The sequence below is a fragment of the Boleophthalmus pectinirostris genome, unplaced genomic scaffold (genome assembly GCF_026225935.1).
Source record: "Boleophthalmus pectinirostris isolate CB_2022bp ecotype Guang Dong unplaced genomic scaffold, ASM2622593v1 HiC_scaffold_14, whole genome shotgun sequence".
Taxonomy (NCBI): Eukaryota; Metazoa; Chordata; class Actinopteri; order Gobiiformes; family Gobiidae; genus Boleophthalmus; species Boleophthalmus pectinirostris.
Window position 1 is genome coordinate 26,042,843 of NW_026571047.1, and position 19,377 is coordinate 26,062,219.

The 19,377-nt window shown below is 39.5% G+C and overlaps 1 protein-coding gene across 3 annotated transcripts in view; it reads right to left on the bottom strand.

Annotated features, from left to right (window-relative positions):
* Window positions 1-19,377, bottom strand: part of ptprea (protein tyrosine phosphatase receptor type Ea) — a 221,838-nt gene that overhangs the window by 54,046 nt on the left and 148,415 nt on the right. The gene's annotated exons all lie outside the window — the stretch shown is intronic.

A 19,377-nucleotide genomic window follows, 5' to 3' on the forward strand; every position in this document is an offset into this window, starting at 1 on the left:
CAGACTACACCAGGACTAAACCACAGACTACACCAGGACTAAATCACAGACTACACCAGGACTAAACAGGACTAAAGCAGGACTAAACCACAGCCTACACCAGGACTAAACCAGGACTAAAGCAGGACTAAACCACAGACTACACCAGGACTAAACCAGGACTAAATCACAGACTACACCAGGACTAAACCAGGACTAAAGCAGGACTAAACCACAGACTACACTAGGACTAAACCAGGGCTAAATCACAGCCTACACCAGGACTAAACCAGGACTAAATCACAGGACTAAACCACTAGCCTACACCAGGACTAAACCAGGACTAAACCAGGACTAAAGCAGGACTAAACCACAGACTACACCAGGACTAAACCAGGACTACATACACAGGACTAACCAGGACTAAATCACAGACTACACCAGGACTAAACCAGGACTAAATCACAGACTACACCAGGACTAAACCAGGACTAAATCACAGACTACACCAGGACTAAATCACAGACTACACCAGGACTAAACCAGGACTAAATCACAGACTACACCAGGACTAAATCACAGACTAAACCAGGACTAAACTACATGAAACCAAGGAATAAACCAGGCCTAAAGAAGCACTAAACCACTGACTGAACCAGGACTAAGCTAGGACTAAACCAGGACTAAACCAGGTCTAAACCAGGTCTAAGCCAAGGATAAACTACAAGGAAGCCAGGACTAAGCCAAGATTGAACCGAAACTAAACCTGAACTAAACCAGGTTCAGAAGAGGGCCAACACAGATCAACATCATAACAAAACTAGGGTCATATCAGGACCAAATCCAGACGAGTGACCACAAAACCTAATGAAAGAAACTAAACCTGAACTAAACCAGGACTAAAGAAAGACTGAACCAGGTCTAGGTCAAGTCTAAGATAATACTAACATTTAAACCAGGACTAAACCAGGACCAAACTAGAACTAAACCAGGACTGAACCAAGACTATCAGATCAGACTCACTTAACTGATCTAAACAAAGGCTCGAGTTATGCTTCCAGTCATAACACATTAAAACCAGGACTAAACTAAACCTGAACTAAGCCAAGGCTAGAAGAGGACCAAAATAAATCGACATCATAGTGTCATACCAGGACCAAATGTAAACCAGGACAAAACCAGGATTAAACCAGGACTAAAGCATAAAAGTCATATCTAAGGCAGGTTTATACACAAAGTAATTCCAAATAGATTCCAAAGAGATTAAAATCACAAAACAAAACGAAACCAGGGGACAAAAACGTTAAAGCAGCAGTACGTATTATTTCTTGTTGCTGACACGCTTCTTGCTTGAGTCGATGGAGATATAAAGGAATATTGCGGAACATTTCAGGCAAAGCAATAACATCTCCATGAGGACAAGCAAGACCTGCCCTCCAAATGAAACGTTACAAGTCAGGTCTATGTAGAGTCACACTCACTCACAATAAGGAGACTTTTAGTGCAATAATGTGAAACACCCATACCATGATAAAATAAATAATGTTTTGTTTTTTTGTTTTTTTTGTATGAAATTGTACAAAGTTGGGCTATAGATATTAGAATATTACATTTAAACCAGGACAAAATAAAAAAAAAAAAAAATCAATGCTAAAACTAGAACTAAACGATGACTAAATCACAGACTAAACCAGGACTAAACTAAGGACTAAATCACGGATTAAACTACATGTAAGCAAGGAATAAACCAGGACTAAACCAAGACTAAATCACAAACTAAACCAGGATTAAACCACGGACTAAACCAAGACTAAACTACATAGAAATAAGGAATAAAACAGAACTAAACCAAGACTAAACCAGGACTAAAACAGGACCAAATGAGGCTGAACTACAACTCTAAATGAAGAAATGAAAATAGGAAAATAGCTGAAATTGTAGAAACTACAAAAGCGTTGAGTATCTCCTCTGGTCCTGGTGCAGTAAATACCTAAAGAACTAAAAATAACATCCAAATTAATGTATAAAAGTAGACGTTAAAATAAAAACTAGGTCCTAAAAATGCACATTTCTATTCATAAATAATAACTATAACAAGAAATTAAACTAAAACAACAACTCTAAACGAAGTTATGAAAAATGGAAAATAGTATCTGCTCTGGTCCTGGTACCGCAGTTTGAGAAGCCCTGATCTAAAGAAGATTTCTTGTCCATTCATGACGCCCGCCTTGAGGAATGTGCAGCGGCGCAAAGTTCATTCACACACAATGGGACGACAGACTCACATCCTGGTCACTCATTTACCCCAGACACTGCAACGCCCCGACCCGCCACAGGGAGGAGCTGCTCCACCAGGCTGCACTGGCCAGTCCATTGAGAAAAATGTGCAAAGCTGTTACGAGAGAGAGAGTTTTTTTTCCTTTTCCTTTTTTAATATTGCTTTCCTACTCCATTTACGTATCAGGGCTTGTTCAAATATTATCTTAGTGACTACAGAGATCGTATCTGCTTTTGAGTAAAACAAATATTAGGCTTTCCCTGTTGTTTTAAGAAAGCTCTCAATCTGGTTGATAGCGTTGTCATGGTTACAGCACATATATATATAATGTGTGAAAGTGCTTCTATTAAAAGTGCACAGTGTAACTTTTTATGCTTGTCTCCAGGAAGATTTTGCGTTCAATTACAAGTGTTTTTGTTGCTTTAAAACATGTCTACTTGCGGTGAATGGGGTTGTTTCTCCACAGATCTGGCTTGTAACTTGTCTAGCACTACAATTTGCCTATCTCAAAGGAAATATATAAGAGATAACATGCAAACTCGACACAGAAAAGCCCTAATTTGTCCTTAAATTTAACCAGGGAGTTCCTTGATGTGAGACTAAAGTGTTAATTTACTCAAAGCTGTTGTATAAATACAGATGCAAGGTGTGTACTAAAGAATTTATTTGGCATTGTGTAGTAGTTCAGCTGTGTTTACATTGTGTTGAGGGCCACATACCAGAAATGAAAGTTAAGATTATATCAAGGTCTCTTTTTTTGAAGGCATGCAAAACTAGAATATAGATAGTACTGTTTATAATAGAAAAATAGTCAGAAGCTGCAAAGATTATACAGTCATCCCTCGCTATTCACCTTTTGCGCCCTCGCTGTTTTGTGTATTTTTTTTTTTTTTTTTACAGAGTATAATCGCATGTTGTAGACCATTGTCAATCAGTCTCCTCCGTGACGTGTCTCCTGCACAGTACAGAATGTGTTCAGCTGCCAAATTTACATAAATGTTCGATCTCTAGCAGTGTGATTCTGAAGTGCTGTATGTTTGCAAGTTTTCTCCCCCGACAAAACCCACAATGTCGATGAAACGTTTTGCACTGACAAAGGCTCCTGCGGTCGCACCCAAAAGGCCGAGGAAGATGCAAACCATCGCACAAAAATTTGGACTTCTGGACACGCTGAAGGAAGGTAGAAGTTATGTGGCTGTAGGCGCCATTAAGGAATAAATGAATCTTCGGTTTGTTACATAAAAGAAGGAGGAAAATAACATAAAGACGACAGCAACAATAAGTTTTAAGAAGGATGCAAAAAGGGTTGTAACTGTCTGTCTGAGAAAAGTGTATAAGGTGTGTGGTGAGGAGTTTTACAGCCTTAAAATATATATAATAACCTATAATAAATCACCTATCGCGGGTTATTTTTAGAACATAACGAGGGATCACTGTATTCCAAAAACAATTAATTAAACAAGCACAAAAATGAGATGAGTGAACAAAAAAATGAATCTCACTCACAATTTAATTTGATCACGATTCATAGACATTTTGTATTTTTTGTCATCACTTCTCTTCTCTAGACTAAATCATGGCTGTGATACTAAAAGTCCACTAAATCCACTAAGTTTGTGCAAGTTAATATGAAAAACGCCCATTTTCATTCAAAACTGTGAAAATGTCAAAACAATTATAGCTCTTACACAAAATAATTTAGTAAAATATACCTAAAAATATTCTTGTCAATATATCGATACAGCAGCCCACGACACTGATACTGTATCATCACATTAAACGATACAATATATCGATATTTCAATATTCTGCACACCAAATTTTGCATTTTAGTGTTTAATTTCATTACTACTATTATATTATATCCAATTTATCTGTGTTTTTGAGTGTCCTGTAATCTGTTCTCCGTGGGTCACGATGCACCTCTGCACACGTTTGAAGGGCTTCGTGACACATGAAGTCTCTTGTAATTCCTAAATATAGACAGCACCTTTTAACTGTCCTCCTTCAACACTTTACAACAGGTTGTAAACTTTAACAGGTCTGACTCCAGTTAAAGGACCACTGGGAGTACCGCATGTGCAATTTCACTACAACAAAACAATACTATTCTGTTTCAAAAGATATAAAGCATTTTAGGACAACACAATATCATGAAATTATTAATATTGCAGTATTGGCTAATATTCATAAATCATTTTCAGCTTTTTATTTATGATTTACTGCATTTTATTGTATTAATTTGTCTGTGCAGCACTTTGGAAACTAAAATGAATTGGATTGGATTGGACTTTTTAAACTTTTTTTTTCATAGTGATAAAGATATAGTGTGTAACTTTCTGGAAGTGGTATGTCACCTGCATGATCCCATGAAAATAAAAAGCAGAACTTGTATTCCTTTTAAATAGACGTCCACAGAAGTCCATTATTTCACAGAAGTCTATATTGCCCACACAAGTCCACAGGAGACCATATTGTCCACAAAAGTCCATACTGTCCGCATAAGTCCACAGAAGTCCGCATTGTCCACAGAAGTCCACAGAAGTCCATATTGCCCACAAAAGTCCATACTGTCCACAGAAGTCCACTGAAGTCCACAGAAGTCCACAGAAGTCCATATTGTCCACAGAAGTCCATATTGCCCACAAAAGTCCATACTGTCCACAGAAGTCCATATTGTCCACAAAAGTCCATACTATCCACAGAAGTCCACAGAAGTCCGTATTGTCCACAGAAGTCCACAGAAGTCTGTATTGTCCACAGAAGTCCACAGAAGTCCATATTGTCCACAGAAGTCCACAGAAGTCCATATTGTCCACAAAGTCCAAGTCCATATGTCACAAAGTCCATATGTCCACAGAAGTCCACAGAAGTCCAGTATTGTCCACAGAAGTCCACAGAAGTCTGTATTGTCCACAGAAGTCCACAGAAGTCCATATTGTCCACAAAAGTCTGTATTGTCCACAGAAGTCCACAGAAGTCCGTATTGTCCACAGAAGTCCACAGAAGTCCACAGAAGTCCATATTGTCCACAAAAGTCCACAGAAGTCCATATTGTCCACAGAAGTCCATAGTCCACAGAAGTCCACAGAAGTCCACAGAAGTCCATATTGTCCACAAAAGTCCATACTGTCCACAGAAGTCCACAGAAGTCTACAGAAGTCCACAGAAGTCCACAGAAGTCCATATTGTCCACAGAAGTCCACAGAAGTCCATATTGTCCACAGAAGTCCACAGAAGTCCATATTGTCCACAAAGTCCATACTGTCCACAGAAGTCCACAGAAGTCCACAGAAGTCCACAGAAGTCCAACAGAAGTCCACAGAAGTCCACAGAAGTCCACAGAAGTCCACAGAAGTCCATATTGTGGAATATTATAGCCAATAGAACAACATTTCAAGGAGGAACCAGTAGGAACAGGCTCTTCCAGGTCAAGTAAGAGTAAGTTTATGGAGATGCAAGCTTTATCACAGAAGCAAGTTTTAAAAAGTTTTTCAGTGCCATAAACACACAATTTCAGAAGTTTGTGGCCATACTGTGGAACATTCTAGGCACATCTCCATGGAGACGAGCAGGTGAAGAACCCTCCATCAGAGAAGTTACACAGTGCGCATTTAAAGAAGCATTTCCTCTAATACGGTGAGCACATCCGAGTCTTTCTGATCGCTTTGTCTGGAACTCATCTATAACGACGAAGACAACCAGGTGATTACAGGTCAGGTCTGTGGAGTGGCGACGCAGCTCACAGAAAGAACGCGTGGTCTTTTTAAGTTCTGTACATATGATGGAGATGGAGATGGGAGTGTCTTGTGGTTGACAGACAGCTCCTGCCTCTCCGCTGTGGAAGAATGTGGCGAGGAGGAGGAAGATGGCGATCGATCGGACTGCTGGAGCATGTAGAGCTGGTCCATTGATTCACGTGGTCTGTTTCTCTTTAAAGCCGCTCTGGGAATACATCTGAAACCTTTATGTTACCACTAAGAAATAACACTCCCAGCCAGTCTACTACATACGATTCAAAAATGCACCAGAGAAGAGAATCAGAGCAAAGATGTTTAAAAGAACGACGATTATCAATTAGCGAGTCATTTTAAAGCAGACCTATAATGCAACATTGACTTTTAAGAGCTTTTAAACCATGTTTCTCCATCTCATTTACCCTCTCGATGTTGTATTTGGAGTGATTTGTGCATGTTTGAGTCATCATTAATCACTTATTTTGAAGCTGCCCAATGCTCTGCACGACCTGACGCAAAACAGTGACACATTTTGAAAGCTCATCGCGGGTGTGGGCGGGAGTGGGGCTACAAAACGTGGGAGTGGGCGGGTGGGATGATAGACTGCAGTCCCGCAAACTAAATATGAGTGTAAAGTAAAATATACAAATGATGAATGTAAGTATAATAATAATAAGCATGATTTGTGCTGGATATTTCATTTGGCATTGATTAAAAACATTTTAAGCAGCACAAATTTACGAGGATCCTACACCACCGGATGTTCCCCCTCATGTATGTCGCGCAGGCTGTGCCACTAAACCAGGACTAAACCAGGACTAAACCAGGTCTAAACCAGGACTAAACCAAGACTAAACCAGGACTAAACCAGGACTAAACCAGGACTAAACCAGGACTAAACCAGACTAAACCAGGACTAAACCAAGACCAAACCAAGACTAAACCAGGACTAAACCAGACTAAACCAGGACTAACCACTAAACCAGGACTAAAGACCAACCAGGTCTAAACCAGGACTAAACCAGAACTAAACCAGGACTAAACCAGGATTAAACCAGGTCTAAACCAGGACTAAACCAGGACTAAACCAGGACTAAACCAAAGACTAAACCAGACTAAACCAGGACTAAACCAAGACTAAACCAGGACTGAACCAGGACTAAACCAGGACTGAACCAGGACCAAACCAGGTCTAAACCAAGACTAAACCAGGTCTAAACCAGGTCTAAACCAAGACTAAACCAGGTCTAAACCAGGACTAAACCAGAACTAAACTGGGTCTAAACCGGGACTAAACCAGGACTAAACCAGGTCTAATCCAGGACTAAACCAGGTCTAAACCAGGTCTAAACCAGAACTAAACTGGGTCTAAACCAGGTCTAAACCAGGACTAAACCAGGTCTAAACCGGGACTAAACCAGGTCTAAACCAGGTCTAAACCAGGACTAAACCAGGACTAAACCAGGTCTAAACCAGGTCTAAACCAGGACTAAACCAGGTCTAAACCAGGACTAAACCAGGTCTAAACCAGAAACCGGGTCTAAACCAGAACTAAACCAGGACTAAACCAGGTCTAAACCAGGACTAAACCAGGTCTAAACCAGGTCTAAACCAGGACTAAACCAGGTCTAAACCAGGACTAAACCAGGTCTAAACCAGGACTAAACCGGGTCTAAACCAGACTAAACCAGGTCTAAACCAGAACTAAACCGGGTCTAAACCAGGTCTAAACCAGGTCTAAACCAGGACTAAACCAGGTCTAAACCAGGTCTAAACCAGGTCTAAACCAGGAGTAAACCAGGTCTAAACCAGGTCTAAACCAGGACTAAAACAGGACTAAAACAGGATTTAGCAAAAAAAGGTTGGGGACCACTGTTTTAGACATTTCCTTTCAGCTTCTCTGTGTTTGATCAAACTTAAGAACGTGAACGTCCCCATCTTGCGGGACTTGTGGCAGGAGCAGGTCAAAATATCGCAGATGCAGGCGAGAGCGGGACTAAAAATTACAATTCTTTACGGGAGCGGGCAGGAGTGGGATGGAAAATTCTGTCCTGCGCAGACCTCTACTCTGTACTTTGTTTCCGTTCATTTTACGGTGACGCCATCTTAGGGATGTAACGATATCCAAATCTCACGATATTATCACGATATGCATCTCACGGTACGATATTTATTCGATATTTTGGAGATAGATAACTTTTTTGCTTTTATTTTAATACCTTGACAAGATTTTGGTGTGAATTATTTCCTTTATAATCCCAAGAATTCAAGTAAAAAATATCTGTCTTCATGTTGTCTACACTGAAATGAATCATGGGATATGTAGTTTATAAGCTGTTTCTAGTATAAAACCATACATTTAAGCAAAGAAATTTGTAATTCGATATATTGTGACAGCCCACGATATTATTATGTGACTTTTGATGATACGACGTCACAATATTTTGGTTATTGTTACATTCCCTAGTCAGCAGAAGTCATCCTTATTCTGCGAAAATGCATCTTTAACAGTGGACAGTTTGAGTATTAAAAAATATCGTGTAAGTTTTTTTTACACAGAAAACTCAAAGGCCTGACTTAAAAATGAGGACATGCTATATTCTGAGTCTCAAAGTGGGACACGGCCAAACAGGGACATATGGCCAGAGAAAGTAGTCACAAAAATGGTTCACACTCTCTGATGTTCAAACTATAGGCTCAAAGGTCTTATATTTTGCATTACTCTACCTTTTTAACAACTTCTTGACCTCAGTATTTCACAAATTGCAACATAAAAATAATGAATAATAAAAATGAAATGGAATGAAAAATGAAAATATAAGGAAAATAACATTCAAAAAAACTAATAACTGATGATTGAAAGCTGAGATGGAGCCAAGGGTGTAGGTTTGGTCTCAGCTTTAGTGGGCTGATAATGTACGTTGATAATAATTATATGTTTTATGAATTCTTTCCAAAAAAAACACACAGAGTCTGGGCAGGTCCAAAATAAGTGAGAGGTGGTTTCATTTTTCATTTCGCAAAATGTACAGTTTGTGTCCATTTCCCTTCTAAAATGATTCTTTAGCGGATAACAGTGATGTAGAAGTTTGTAGCAGATTTCTTTGCTTGTTGGTGATGAGATATTTGTGAGGTCATGTCCAAACATTTTTCCATGGAATATTGTCAGTAGAGTCCAGAGCACGAGTAGGGCTCTGTTTGGGAGGTGCACTTGTGGAGATAGTCGCTCTTTTTCCGCGGCAACTCATCATAAGTGAAGTTTAATTGAAGATGAAGCCAAGTAAGTTCCTTTTGAAAAGTTTCTCAAAGTTTGGTGCACAGCGTCTTCACTCACGCCTGCTCAAGCTGACATCTTCAGGTGCGGCCCTGTCCTGCCGCTTCCCCAGTTTAGGCTCCTGGCTCCGCTAATTGACAATGAACCCCGTCGTCATATCACTGAACACATCTCAGAACGTCTAATAAACAAAACGTGAACTAAATGTATTAAAATAAAATGGCAAATATTAGTAGGGACTATTTTGTATTCCCTAAATATTATTTGTGACATGTCCCCACTGTCCCTATGCAAACCTGCGCCCTTGCATGTGGCTTAACGTCCGGCGCAGAGGAATGGAAACACAGAAGAGCTCGTCCTGAATCATCACAATCAAAACTGCAATTAGCAAATCGCAAAGGCTGCAGCTTCTCAAGTACCATCATATCCTCCACAAACAACAAAATATCCAGTCTTATTCTGCATAAAACTGCTGACCTTGTGGTTTAGATCTGTACAAACCTGTTCTGAAACGTGATTCTCGTATTAGTTTCAGTATTTTTGTCAATTCGTCTGGTTTAAAATGTGAACTTTAAAGCTGCATCGTGTAACTTTTCTGTTGGAGGGTCCGTTGTCTGGAATGTTTCACAGTGTGGCTTTAAACTACTACTTCTATCTTCATGGAGACCAAAGCAGACCAAGTTACAGGTCAGATCTGTGAAGAGGCGACGCTGCTTACAGTCAGAATATCTGTTTTTCTAAGCATTTTTGAGCTATAAAACCACTTGTAATTGAATAAATGTAAGGTTGAGCTGTTTAATGTCACACTGTGGAACATTCCAGAGCAATGACATATCCATGGAAGCAAGCAGGTGATGGAAAGTTACACAATGCACCTTTAAACACAATCCTTATCAGAAAAAAAAAATCACAATTAGTTCTCCAGAATCGTGACGTCCTATGGATTTTGCGTAACGTCAAAAAGTGGATATATTTTTCCTGACATTCAAGATCCTAACCTTTTATTTAATATTTGGTGCATTCCCTATATTCAGGCTCAGGCTTTTGTCCTTCCAAGGCTGCAGGTGTGTGGGTTGCAGCTGCATTGAACTGGAGGAGAAAAAAAAAACAAAAAAACTCTCCCTATAGAGCAGATAGAGCGGAGCCGAGCCCGTAGTGAATGAATGAAGACAGTGTTCGAGGTGCTGCAGTGATGAGACTAAAGGGGCCACACTCACACCCTGCAGCGAGTGGAGCATAGACCGCTGGAGGACCGAGAGAGCGTTAGGGCATCTGGGTGAGACGAGGGTGTGTCCTTGTGTGTGTGTGTGTGTGTGTGTGTGTGAGACCAGTCATTTTAGGTCAATTTTATATTCATGAAGCCATTAATAAACCTTGACTTTATGGTACGATATGGATTTTAAAGGTCTTATATTACACAAAATTAATTCTCGTGAGCTTTAAGTCATGTTATGATGTTAAAAAGCGATATCTTGGCTTAAACTAAGAACATTTGACTTTATTTGAGTCGATTCAACTTGACAAGTAAAATTAATGGAATAAGTGTGTTTTTCTTAATTCAAGCAACATTCGATTTTGTTTCTTAATTTAAGTGCAAAAAGTTGTTGTTTTTCTTATTTTAAGTGTAGTAAGATGTATTTTCATAGTTTAAGTACAAAAAGTCTTGTTCTACTGGCAGATCATTTTACGTTTCAAGTGAAATTTACTCAAATCGTGATAAAACTTTCTTAATTCAAGTCAGCTTAACTTGACTAGATTTAGTTTTTTGCTGTACTCCTCAAAACAGACATAGAGTTGTGTTTTGTTATTTTTAGTCTGTCTACATCTCCAAAGCTCAAAATGCTTTATTCCACCTTGTGATGTTATGAAGCGAAATGAATTTTCAAGTTAACAGTTAATTTTACCTTTAGTTCAGTCGAGAAAGCCAATTCCTGAGTTGAAATCGTCCAAATGATTCTAGTGAAGGTGGAGTTTAAAAACACAGTAGAGCACTTCCAAAGCTCATGCCCGTAGGTGAGGGTAGGAACAAAGCGGTCGAAATGAGTTTCCTCCCTCAGAGATAGGGTGAGGAGCTCGGAGTAGAGCCGCTGTTCCTCCACGTCGAGAGGAGCAGCTGAGTCTCGGGCATGTCTCACCTCACTTGACACTGAGAGAACTGGGTGTGAATGATGATACAGAACTGTTATGATGCTCCGGACATTATAAAGACATTCTCTTTGTATGTCAATGCCCAACACCCAACGGGCGTTTGACATGAAATAAAATCAGAGCAAAGCACACTGCAGTGCCTCAGATCTTCTTTTATCATCCAGTAAGTAATTTGCCCACTTGGGATCTCCGTAGAGCACCTGATCTCTTATTATTTTTCTTCAGCGGTGATCCAGCGAGCGCTCTAATTAACATTTACTTCTTCACATTCTCTTTGTGTGTTTGATTTTATGAACTATAACGTCAACCTGCCCAGGGACGACAGGTGGGAATTATTATTATTATGACATCACAATTAGGAACAGAGCGTTTTCAGTTTGAGAGAAGAACTCAGCCTAAATATGGAGAGTTTGTGTGTTAAACATGTGTGAAGGAAACAAAACACAACTCCAGGTCTGTTTGTGATGAGGAAACATTATAATATACACAGTGTTGGGGAGTAACAGATTACATGTACCGGAGTTACGTAATCAGAGTACAAATTATGAGTAACTGTATTCAGTTACAGTTACTGTTTCAGTGAGTGGTAATTGGATTACAGTTACTTTGTTGAAATAAATGGATTACATGGTGGTATTTTCCTGTTTTCACATTTTGGACTAAACAAGGACTAAACCAGGTGTAAACCAGGTCTAAAACCAGGATTAAACCAGGACTAAAATCAGGACTACACCAGGACTAAACTAGAACTAAACCAGGACTAAAACCAGGACTAAAATAAACTAGAACTAAACCAGAACTAAACCAGGACTAAAACCAGGACTAAAACTAGAACTAAAACCAGGACTAAACCAGGACTAACCAGGACTAAACTAGAACTAAAACCAGGACTAAACCAGGACTACACCAGGACTAAACTAGAACTAAAACCAGGACTAAACCAGGACTACACCAGGACTACTAAACTAGAACTAAAACTAAAACCAGGACTAAAAAACTAGACTAAACCAGGACTAAACAGGACTAAACTAGAACTAAACCAGAACTAAACCAGGACTAAACCAGGACTAAAACTAGAACTAAAACCAGGACTAAACCAGGACTACACCAGGACTAAACTAGAACTAAAACCAGGACTAAACCAGGACTAAAACCAGGACTAAACTAAACTAGAACTAAAACAGGACTAAAACCCAGAACTAAAACCAGGACTAAAACCCAGAACTAAACCAGGTGTAAACCAGGACTAAACCAGGACTAAAACCAGGACTAAACCAAACTAGAATTAAACCAGGACTAAAACCAGGACTAAACCAGGTGTAAACCAGGACTAAACCAGGACTAAACCAGGACTAAACCAGGACTAAACCAAACTAGAACTAAACCAGGACTAAACCAGGTGTAAACCAAGTCTAAAACCAGGACTAAACCCGGACTAAACTAAGACTAAACCAGGTCTAAACTAGGACTAAACTAATACAATATGACACTAACAGTAGTGTGGACATAATTTAAGGCAGTGATCTCATATAAAAATCATTTCTCTATCAATAATATTTTTAATCTGGTCAAATAAAGACTGAACAAACAAGAATTTTCAGGATGTGGTTGGTACATTCATGTAGTTTTAAAAAACATGACAATATCAAGTAATCCAAAGTATTCAGATTACGTTACTCACTTTAAGTAATTTAATGGATTATGTTACAAACTACATTTTGGGGTATGTAATCTGTAATCTGTAGAGGAATACATTTTAAAAGTAACCTTCCCAACACTGAACATACATCAGAAAATAGCGTAGTATGGGCCCTTTAACTATGAAATATTCTCGTATATTGCTGCGGCGTCGGGATTAAAGGGTCAGTATAAAATAGACCACCGTGGTGCAGATAAGGAGCAGCAAGTTTGGGTCAATAATGTTTCCTCAAGCGATTAATAAACCCTGACATGTCAAGCAGAGAAGACTGATGATGGGGGACTCCTAATGAGAACAAGGAAGCGCACTAGGTCCTTGAACATGTCTCCTAGCTCCTTCCCCGCATCCTAGTTTGGACCCTGTAAATGTCAAAGCTTATAGTAGTGTGGGAGGAGGAAGAGGAGGAGGAGGAGGAAGAAGAGGAGCACAAATCCTTAAGGGACTTTTGAGGAGTGGAAATAGACTAGAGGCCATATGGGACTGTGCCATATTGGATTTTTTTTGTTTGTTTGTGTAATTCATGGTCGAGAAGGGACAGCCCCAAGACTGCTCATATATACGAGTACAGTAGATACAGCTTTGTTCTTGTTTCTTTTTCCCCTGCACCAGGTATTTTCCTGCATATTTCAGCAAATATCGTCTTGCCCAGTGGTGGAAGAAGTACTCTATTTTGTTACTTAAGCTAAAGCGCAGATACTGGAACAAAAAAATACACTTGAAAAAGTAATACTTGAAAAATCTATTGAAGTAAAAGCAGGAGAGTCGACTAAGGCGGACAAAGGGATCTGTTGTTCCTGGCCTCTAGGTAGTAAGGGCACAGAATTAGATTATTTTCCTATTAATTAAAAATTCCTATTCCTATTAATAAAAAAAATATGGGGGGGGGGTTGGTTATGTGAGACTCCTTGCCCTGGGCCCCAAATTTCTGTCAACGGCCCTGTTTAAAAGTATTTAATTTTTTTGTTTAACTTGTTAAAAATAACCCCCTCAGCCTTTTCAGCAGGTCTCAAACAATAATACAAAAATACTTTTACTTTTCAGTCCTGTTCAAAAATGTGGTGGAGTAGAAAGTACAAATACTTACTCTCAAATGTAATGAAGTCAAAGTAAAGAGTGCTTTGTGTTGCATTTTTGTATTAACAGTGCTCTATAAATAAAGTTTGATTTGATTTGACACAATTTTAAATGCACTTACTTAAAGTACAGATGGAAAATATTCACATTTTTCACCTTCAAGGCACTCAAAGTGCTTTACAAGAAGAAACCACTCACCCATTCACACACACGTTCACACACCAGTGTACGCAGACACTTGGGGCAAGGTGGGTTAAGTGTCTTGCCCAAGGACAGAACAACAGCATTCATCTGTGGGAGCTGGAATCACACCAACCAACCTGTGGGTCAGTGGATCTGACCACTCAACCTGTGATGTTTTACTGTATATCGAGACCTTCAGATCAGTGGACAAATGCACTAAACAACTGAGCTACTGCCGCCCAGATACCCTAAAATGTATACTCAAATACAGTGCTTTATTACCGTATTTTCCAGGCTATTAGGCGCTCTGGATTATAAGGCACACTGTCATTAAATGGTCTATTTTCAAACTTTTTTTTACAAATAAACCGCACTGGACTTTAAAGGAAACACAACAGTTGTATGGGTCAGTGGGACTTTGTTTGTGGCGTTCCCGGTGACACTGGCTTTGTTCAGTTGTGGCGTGTAGGGAGGGTGCTGTCTGGGATCGCTGGATTGTCGGCGTGTTCGCAGTGACTCAGTTGTTCAGTTGTGTCAAGAAGTGGCACATTGCACTCGCTTTTTCGGTTCGTTCCTCCGTTCCGTTCCTCGTCGGCGTGGAGTGATGAGTGTGTCTGTGGTGTTTTTTTCGCTGTGCGGTCGCTGTCTGCTCCGTGTGTGTTTGCGTGCGCTGCGGGTGGTGCGGCTTTGTAGTTTACTGAAGTCGTGCTGGGACACCCGAGTGGATTCGTGTATAGGGCGCTCTGGCTTGCGGGGGAGCGCGGCCGTTTTTTGATAGGGCTTAAGAGCTCGTCTAATAGTCTGGAAAATATGGTACTTTTACTTTGCTAAGTTCCACCATTGGTCTTGCCCCAGTATAGATATATAGGACACTTCGACAAGAACAGAGGGTGCCCCGGGGACCCATAGAGGATTTGACCTATGGTGAATGTTTTGGGGTTGATGGGAGAAACAGGAGTGCGCAAAGGAAACTCATACAGACACAGAGAGAACATGCAAACTCTAATCTGGAACCTTCTTGCTGTGAAGTTTATAAATAAGGGCCTGTTTACATGAGAACACCTGCGGGTAAAAACAACGGTAACACTTTATAATAACTACACCTTATTTAGCCTTAATAAAGCATGAATAAAGACTTAATTAATAATGAACAAAGACTTAATTAATAATGATTCATGCTTAGTAAATGTTTAATAAAGGATAATTAGTCTTCACTTTAGAAAAGCTCTCAAAAAGTCTTAACTAACAGATAACAGCTGCCTGAATTATCATTGCATTGCATTATTAGTAAATCATTCTCTCATAGCTTACTAATGATTAATAAATGCTGAAATGGTTAGTTCATGAGTAATTAAGTATGAAAATAATTATGAGTAACTATTTACAGCACAAGCAAATTAAGTGCAAGTGCTAATTAAGGTAGTAATTATGTAGTTACTAAGCGTGAATCATTATTAATTAAGTCTTTGTTCATTATTAATTAAGCCTTTGTTCATGCTTTATTAAGACTAAATAAGGTGTAGTTATTATAAAGTGTTACCAAAACAACAAAATATTTTATCGGAAGTGCCTTTCGTTTAGACGGTGACGGAGTTTTGGGCCTTAAAAATGCAAAAGTTGGAAAAGTTGACGTAGCATTACCGTCTACACTGCCCAAGATGCAAAACTCTGGTCAGATCTGCTCACGTCACGTACATTACATACATCACCACTGAGCGTCACCACCGAGCCGTCTGGCATGCAAACACAATCGAATTCCACACACTTTTGCGTCACCGTATGCACACAGAATTCCTCCTGAAAACACTCGTCTAAACGCGAAATAAAAAGTGAAAACGCGCCGCCACTTTTGCGTCTTCTGTTCGGACCGTCATCATATAAACATAGCCTCAGACAATGTCAAACCAAAATCTAAAACTAGTTAAATTTTAGTTTTTATACACAGTGAATGGATTCTTTCTGCTCTTATCTTATCTCTGCTGCCTGCTTTCTTCTCCTATCTTGCCTGTGCTGATGCCACTGACCTGACCTTTAAGGATATCTCCCCCTATGGGCCACTTTGAGCTCCGTCTAAATAATTCCTCTGCATTCTCCCTGTAGATATCCTCTTATCACAGCACGCAGTATCAGCCTGATGGACCAGAAACCTTCTCATTTTACTTTATTACAGCTAGTTTTCTTTTAAAGCTACTATTTGTAACTTTTATGGGGGAGGATCTGCCACCTGCGTGTTTCTGTAGAGATGTTACTGCGGCGCCTGAAACGCTCGACACTATGGCAAATTCTTTATCTCTATACAAAGAAGTACAACCACCAAAACAGGTTAGAAGTCATATCTGTGGAGAGGTGTGCTATAATAGATAAAAGGTAAGACATATTTGTTTAATGACATACTGTGGAACATTCCAGACAAAGCAATAACATCTTCAAGAAGAAAAAACAGAGCTGATTTTGACCCATACCAGAGAAGTTATGGGTCAAACCTGGGTCATTAAAAGCTCTGAATGTGATTTTTATTGTCTTAAAACTGTAAGATACACAGAATTAGTTCATTTGAAATGGTTTGCAGTGGTCCAAAGTTATTCTTCACTCAAATTATGCATTCAAAATATACTAATAATTCAGCAAAAAGTTGTTTCTTAGTGCTTTTTACAGCAGAGACTAAAAACTAAACAACTACATTTGTGTGCCATTTGTTCATTCATTTTTCAAAATAAAGAAAGAAAGAAAGAAAAGAAAAGAAAAAACAGATTTGTTTTTTCAGTTTTCGATTTTGTGTTTAAATGAATAATGGAAAAAAATGGCCATTTCCCATTTCCGTGACTTAAATAGCAATGCCGGACTGAACCAGGACTAAAACAGGTCTGAGCCAGAACTAAACAAGAACTGAAGCAGGACTAAACCAGGTCTAAACCAGAACTAATTTTGAATTTGAGAGAGAGATAGATGGGACCCTGAGCCGTGGAGCAGGGTGTCCGCAAAGTGCGATTGGGTGACTGCTGCGCTTAGCCCCGTAGGGTGCGGAGCTCTGACAGGACACCGGTCCTTTCACCTGCAGCCACCAAGGGTGCATACCGACACTCTGGTTCAGTTCTGGTTTAGTCTTGTTTTTGTCCTGTTTTAGTCTGGTTTTAGTCTGGTTTTAGTCCTGGGATCAGTCCTGGTTCAGTCTATATGCAGCGCAAAAGTCCGGCATCAGTTTGGTTTTTGGAGACAAATAATGACTAAAATAGTAGTTTTTTCGTTTTCTATTTTTGGTTTTATTTTGAAAAATGAATGAACGAATGATACACGGATAAAACCAGCATGCTAATGTGCATTTCCTGATTGCTGGACAGTAAAACACTTTATAATTGGACGCAGGCAGACTTATTTTGACCTCAAGCGCTGCCTTTACAATATATCTATACTTAAACAAGACCAAATTTGCTCAAATAAAAACAGGTCCAGGCGCTTTCAGCTTGAATCATCACATTTAAGTTTTGTCAAGTCATGCATCGTACCTTTTTTGTTTTCGCTGTTTAGCACTCTGCAAACCAGTCACCCTCAACAGTCAGGCAGTGTGAAAATTCATAATGTTAGTGTACGGGGGACAGCGTTTGGACGTGCTTCAGCGGGACGGCGTGGAGTGGCCTTGGTGAAGGGTACGGTCCCGGGACAGTAGTTATAAAGGGGTCTGTGCGTTTCCGCAGTTAGCCGTGCATAGAACAGGCTGTGTGTCATAACGGGGGTGTCAGCGGTGTCCTCTATGGAAAAACATATGTGCGGAGGAGGAAGTGAAGCCTGAGCTGATGCAATGGGACAGACTTAGACAATAGTAATTATTCAAGACCACAGAGTTAGCACATCTGCAAAACACAAAAACACACACACAAAGCTCCTCAACGTGGGGGAAACAGTTTTAACTTTATAGTCAATAAAGTTATAAAAAATACTGTTGTACTAAAATCTGAAATAACTCAAATTGTCTTTGGTTAGTGCAATGAGGTTCATTTGGTCTTCCAATAATTTATGTTATTAGGTTCTTTTTTCAGACCAAGAGTTTGTTTTCGACTGCTCTCTAGTGGTCTTCCTCGGAGTGGTTATGTGATGTTGCTGTGACATGTCGCTCATCTGATTTATACAGGTTTTGGCACCGTCTTCCTACCAGTGGAGGCAGGACAATAGCACCATCTGCAGTCCGACTTCCTCAGAACAGTAGCCCAGGTGTGCGAGAGTAAAAAAGCCCCCTCGTCCAGGTTTATAGTTTTGTAGTTATAGGCAAAAGGAGAATTTCCATTTGTCAACTGGACAAAAGTTTGTTTCGACCAAATAAACGACCAAATAAACTTTTGTCCAGTTGACAAATTGAATTTCTCCTCCTGCCATGAATTTTACTAGCCTGATTCATCAGCTGGTTTCACCATCTGACCTCGCAGCATTAGGATTCATTCGCTTGACAGTAGGCAGGTACTTTTTTTCATTTAACCAATCGCTGCTGTTTGGTCGTGACATACGTAATGCACCTCTAACAGGGCTAACTAGTATATTAAGCTTTTTCCAAATCCCATAGGAAGAAGGGCAATAACGTCTTTCCCCTTGATTAAATTCACCAAACATTCTCTTTGTTCCAGCTTTAAATCCTTGATCTCGGGAATCGTTGACAACACAGAATATATGGCTCTTCGCTGATTGATATATATATATAAAGTAAAATATTTGAAAACACAAATTCAAAGACATGATTTGCCATGTGAACTTTTCTGTAAATGTTGTTATTCCAGCTGTCATCAAACCCTGAATTCCTTTTCTTAGAATCAATAGAGCTAACCACTCTGCCACTATAGCATGACCTAATCTGTCTTCTGAAACAATATTAGATACAGTTCAACTAAGACACTGAAGAGATCCACAACAAAAGCCATAACCAAGGGACAGCTGATGTCTGGGGAAGTCAAGATTATTTGGTAAATCGACATTATTCAGGTTAAAAACTAAAGACTAAAACCAAGACTACAACAAAAAT